Below are 6459 nucleotides of genomic sequence, written 5' to 3'. Positions count from 1 at the left end.
AAGCTCCCAGAAAATACGCAGGCCCAAAATGTTCACCCTTATCATTTTAAACTTACCAGTGTGCATGACTTTTCCTCAGCAGACTACCAGGATACAAGATCCACTCTACTTATTAGCTGTGTGATTTTTGGCATTGCATTAAACTCTCTATGCCTCAGCTTGCCTCCTTTATTTTTTTACTCTTCAAAATAGAGAAAATAATAGTACCTCCCTTATAGGATTGTTAGGGAATTAAATGAATTAATATATACAGGGTGGCCATAAAGTGAATGTGCAATTTTAAATTGCACACTATTTTAAATTGCATAGAACCTTTATGGTCACCCTGTATATAGGAGAATACATAGCATATGTATCTATTTACTACTCCACATATTATGAGAACTAAAGAAAATGATATTCTATTTAAACATAGAGAATGGAGAAAAACAATGATGATATAAATCTATTAACATTAGATAGAATTTCTATGTGACCATAGAGAGATTATCTTGCTCTTTTCCTGAACTAATGATAGTCATATTGCCAGTGTGATTAAAAAAAAATAATATATCAGATGAATTACCATAGTGTTTGTGTGAATTGGTCTTGTTCTTAAATCAAATTCTTATATTCCTTTAAAATTTTTTGCATTAAAATTTAGGAAAAAATAGTAAATTGTGACTATCAAAACCTACAGTGACCTTGAGCTATATTTTCAGCAATTTACATATTGATGGCTCAGAAAAAGTGGTCTAATTACATTTTATTACATTGACTATAATATTAAAATATATATATACACTATGTTATTCATTTCAGTATCATTAGCAATTGTTAGATATTGAATACAAACTAAATAAATACCCATACATACTTGTGGGTAAGTGAATGCAATTACGAAAGAGGGAATATAGTTCTGTGAACAAAGATGGAGTGATTTGTATAATATATAGATAAGCAAAAAGAGCAAAGTGTAACAATATATAATATAATATGGTTCATGTTAGAAAAATAGGAATATGAGAAAGTATACATGCATATATTTATTTATAGAGAATAAATATAAGAATGATTTCTAGAAACTAAGGTGACAGGAAGAAAGTGGAAACAGGGTGGGTGGGGGAGATAATGGGAGAATGGAAAAGGAATAGTACATGGCTGGGTGCAGTGGCTCACACGTGTGATCCCAGCATGATGGTATTGCCATAGGACAGGTGGTTGAGACAAGATAGTCAGATCTCATCTGTACAAAAAAAAAAAAAAAAAGAAAGAAAAAGAAAGAAAAGAAAAATTAACTGGGCATAGCAATAATCACAGCTTCTTGGGAGACTGAGACAGGAGGATCACTTGGTCCCAGGAGTTTTAGGCTGCAACAAGCAAACTCATCACTGTACTTGTGCTCGTGCAACAGAAAGGGACCCTGTCTCTAAAAAATAAAAATAATAAATAAATAAGTACAAAAGAAAGAAATGAAGTGGTACAGATGAGAAGAGAGTGACACCTTTTGGAATACCCTTTTTGATTGACCTGAAACTAAGTTCAAGTAATGTTTATATACCCAAAATATACATTAAAGTATTAAAAATCCATGAGAATACAGGGCAAATCAAACATGGAATACAAGCACTAATTAATTAGTAAACCGAACTGTATCACAAATGGATTAACGTACCCCCACTAAAAAGGGTAGAAAAGAAAAGAGCCAACATCGGTCACTTTGGAAGGTGGTCTTGTGACAAGGTACTGAAAAGTTGAGGTAAAAGGGAAGAAAAACCAAAAACATTGTACTGTCATTAGTAACAATGTTTTTTTTACAGAAACAGATTTATAAAATCTGAAACTGCCTTTTGTGTATACCAGAATGGAATATACAAATATATTATGGATAATGTGATCCAGGTTTCTCTATGTCAGTTAAAGAAGTAACAATGAGGATAGGAGATGAGCTAGAATAAAGCCTACAGTGTTGGACTAGAGCTGATACCATAAAACATTATGGATTGTTAATATGTAGACAGATAAATAGTAAAGACATATTTATATGTGTCTATGCATAAAATACGTTTATGCATGCTTTAGTGTGTGCCTGTATAGGCAGTATATATATACACACACATATATATATATAATTTATATGTATATATAATTTCTTAGCTCTATTGGAAAAGCCTAGTAATATTGCTGCTCAAGTACCAACCAACACACATAGTAACCAAATCTTAGTTTCTAAATGCCATCCTTCATTTCTTTTTAAAAATTTTAAAGTATTAAGGGAGTACAAATGTTTTTGTTATATGGATTCCTTATATGTGTGTAATGCTTAAGTCAGGGTTCTTAATGTGCTCATCACCAGAACAGTGTTCATTATACTCTGTAGGTAAGTTTTCATCCCTCCTCCTGCCCAGCCTCTCCTTTTTCAGTTAACAATGTCCTTTACATCTCTGTGTGTGTGTGTGTGTGTGTGCACGTGCGAGTGTACCCAACGTTTAGATCCATTTTATAAGTGAGAACGTGTGCTGTTTGCTTTTCAATTTCAGAGATACTTTACTTAGGATAATAGTCTACAGTTCCATACATGTTGCTTCAAAATACATTAATTCATTTCTTTTTACAGCTGTAGCACTCTATGGCGTATATACACCACATTTTGTTAATCCACTCATGAATTCATGGGCACTTAGGTGCTTCCAAATATTCAAGTGCAGGCCAGGTGTGGTGGCTCACACCTGTAATGTCAACACGCTGGGAGGCTGAGGCAAGTGGATTGCCTGAGCTCACGAGTTCGAGACCAGCCTGAGCCAGAGCAAGACTTTGTTCTCACCCCCCAAAAAACCAAAACAAAACAAAAAACAAATAGCCAGATGTTGTGGTGGGTGCCTGTAGTTCCAACTACTTGGGAGGTTGAGGCAAGAGAATTGCTTAAGCCCAAGAGTTTGAGGTTTTTGTGAACTGTGACACCACGGGGACAAAGTGAGACTCCTTCTCAAAAATAAAATAAAATACTAAAATAAATAAATATTTAAGTGCAGATGTCTTTTTGATAAAATTACTTATTTTCTTTTGGGTAGATACTCAAGATATTATAGTGGGAATACTGGAATGAACGGCAGTTCTATTTTCATTTTTTGAGGAAACTGTACTGTTTTCCATAGTGATTGCACTAATAAGCAGCGCAACCAACAGTATAAAAGCATTATTTTCTCTCTACATCCATGCCAGCATCTATTGCTTTCTGACTTTCTAATATTGACCATTCTGAAGGGTAAGGTGGCATCTCATTATGGTTTTAATTGAATTTTGTTGATAATGAGTGATGATGAACATTTTTCACATGTTTCTTAGTCATTTGCCAACTTCTTTTGAAAAACTCTGTACATTTCTTTTGCCCATTTTGGAATTTTTTTTTTTTGTTTGAATTCTTTGTACATTCTGGAATCAGGGTATTAGCTTATTGTCAGGTATACAGTTTACAAATTTTTCTTTCATTGTGTAGTTTGTCTGTTTACTCTGTTGGTTATTTCCTTTGCCCTGTAAAATTTTTTTAATTTAATTAAGTCCCATTGATTTATTTTTGTTGTTGTTATATTTGCCTTTGGGATCTTAGTCACAGATTCTTTACCTAGGATAATGGCTAAACAAGTTTTTTCTGTGTTTTCTAGAATTTTTATGGTTTCATGCCTTACATTTAAATCTTTTATCCATCTTGAATTAATTTTTATATGTAGTCAGAAACAGGAGTACTGTTTCATTCGTCTGCACATGGCTGTTCAATTTTCTCTGCACCTTTTTTAATTCAAGTTTCTTTTCCCCATTGCATGTCATCATCTGTTGTATTGAATATCGGTTGGTCATAGCTATATTGTTTCATTTCTGGGTTCTTTACTCTGCTCCAACACCTTGCTGTTTACATTACTATAGCCTTGCAGTATAATTTGTAGTCAGGTAATGGGATGCCTCCAGATTGTACTTCTTGATTAAGATTGTTTTGGGTATTCCGGTTCTTTTTGGTTTTGAATGTAACTTGGAATTATTTTTCATAGGTCTTTGAAATACATTGGTATTTAGTGGGAGTTACAATGAATCTGCAAATATCTTTGGGTAGCCTGGACATTTTAATGATGTTGATTCTTCCATTCCATAAGTAAGGGATATTTTTCCATTTGTTTTTGTCCTCTCTGATTCGTTTCTTAAGTGTTTTGTTTGTTTTTAGTTCTTCTTGTAGAGATCTTTCACCTCTTTGGTTAAGTATATTTCTAGGTATTTTCTTTGCTTTATAGCTACACTAAACACTGTTGAATCTTTGATTACACTCTCAACTTGATCTTTGTTTTTATTTTATTTTTTTTTTTCTGTCTCAGGTTTTACTTCCAAGGCAATAGCATCAGGCACCCCAGTTTTATTGAATGCAACAGTTGTTTCTATGACCATTGGAGTCTTTGAAGCACAGCCGCATCTTAGGACAATACTTCTCCAAATACAAAAGTTGCTTGCTGTTAAAAGCTCCCCGCTGCTTTTGTCTTATGAATTGTACTGCATCTTCGTATTTCATTCCACCTTCAATTAACGCGAGAGCAACGAGCACTGGTGCTCTCCCAAGGCCTGCAACACAATGAACAGCAATACAACAACCAGGTTCTTCATGAAACTTGATTTTTACAAGACTTAACCAGTCATCAACAATCTGGTTAGATGGTGGTGCACCATCATCAAAAGGCCAGTCGAGAACATGGATGCCTTCTTTCTCCACAAGAGTAGTGTCATAAGTTGCTTCACACACTCTTACTATTGTGGTAACTCCATACTTTTAAGTTCCTCTATAAATTTGTTTAAGGTCGCATTGGTTGGATTGTGTGTAATAAGAAATCTCATGTTCTTGTATGTGACTTCTACAGGAGCTGGGCGGTTCATTCGAGCCATGTTAATTTAGTTAAAAACACTCAAAAGGGTTATGAAAGAATTTTAAAAATTGAATACAGAAATGATGCAAAGAAACTGAAGTCTACTTCAATATACTCCACTTGAAATTCTCAGTGCTTTGAGGGTGAAGTTGGAAGTAATGATAAATGAAATGACCCTCCTAACAAGAAGCAGCAATTCTTCAATCCAGTAATACTGAGGCAACAGAAAGGAAGTGCACTGAGGTTTACCCCATCCAGGTTGGAACTCTTGTAAAATGCTCTGCAGATTTCAAGTCAACCCTTCTGTGTCCAGGTTAACCACTCTTACGGAGGCTTCTTGGTGGAGTAGTAATGAATTTCTACAGTTCACTTGTCTGCATAGAGGTCGTGCTGTGCCTGGCAGTAATCTCCTTTGCCCTTCAGAAACTCCATAAATGTGTGACCAAGAACACCACAGAACTGCCCTTTCTGTAGTGATGTTTTCTCTCTCTGTGTGTCAGCTCCTCAATCAGGAGAAAGTGCCACTACTGGTGGCTTCACCCTCAGCTTTCCAAGCCTCAACTTGATCTTTATTAATATAGAAACATGCTATTGATTTGTGTACACTGACTTTGAAACCTGAGACTTTTATGAATTTAGTTATCAATTTTAGGAGTCTTTGAGTGCAAGTCATTAGGGATTTATTGATACTATATCATTTTATAGGCAAACAGGGACAGTTTGACCTCTTTCCTGATTTGGACAACTTTATTTCTTTCTCCTACGTGATTGCTGTGGCTAGGACTTCCAAAACTATGTTGAATAGAAGTGATGATGGCAGTTTTGTTCCAGTTCTTAGGAGAAATGCTTTAAATTTTTCCCCTTTCGGTATAATTTGGCTATATGATTGCCATATATAGCTTTTGTAATTTTGAGCTATAAAAAAATTCCTTCTATGGTTTATATGACTTAACAATTATGAATAGGGCTGCAATAAACATTCTGGTACAAATATCTTTGTTAGGATGTGATTTTTGGTCTTCTAGGTATATGCCTAGTAGAGGAATTATATGAATGGCAGATCTATTTTTAGATCTGTGGGCTGAGGGAGGGTGAATGGTGGGATTACACCTGCGGTGCATCTTACAAGGGTATATGTGAAACTTAGTAAATGTAGAATGTAAATGTCTTAACACAATAACTAAGAAAATGCCAGGAAGGCTATGTTAACCAGTGTGATGAAAATGTGTCAAACAATCTATAAAACCAGTGTATGGTACCCCATGAGTGCATTAATGTACACAGCTATGATTTAATTAAAAAAAAAAAAGAAGAAAAAATAATTCCTTCTATGCCTAGCATGTTGAGGACTTTCATCATGAAAGTACTAGATTTTGTCAAATGCTTTTTCTACATCTACTGAGCAGATAATATTGTTTTTGTTTTCGTTTATGTGGTGAATCATGTTTATTGATGTGTGTGTTAAGCAAACCTTGAATCCCTGGGATGAAACCTACTTGATTATGGTGAATTATCTTTTTGATGTGCATTGCATTTGGTTTGATAGTACTTTGTTGAGGATTTTTATATCTGTACTTAT

The 6459-nt window shown here is 34.6% G+C and overlaps 1 pseudogene across 1 annotated transcript; it reads right to left on the bottom strand.

Moving 5' to 3' along the window:
* Window positions 1-4360: 4360 nt before the first annotated feature.
* On the bottom strand, window positions 4361-5339 carry LOC128593921 (protein tyrosine phosphatase type IVA 1-like; annotated as a pseudogene). The gene has a single exon (XR_008382423.1). The product of XR_008382423.1 is annotated as a protein tyrosine phosphatase type IVA 1-like (transcript).
* Between the last annotated feature and the right edge of the window lie 1120 nt (window positions 5340-6459).

This window comes from Nycticebus coucang, chromosome 9 (assembly GCF_027406575.1).
Source record: "Nycticebus coucang isolate mNycCou1 chromosome 9, mNycCou1.pri, whole genome shotgun sequence".
NCBI lineage: Eukaryota > Metazoa > Chordata > Mammalia > Primates > Lorisidae > Nycticebus > Nycticebus coucang.
Note: the sequence above shows the minus strand (reverse complement) of the source record. Positions and strands in the feature narration are given on the sequence as shown.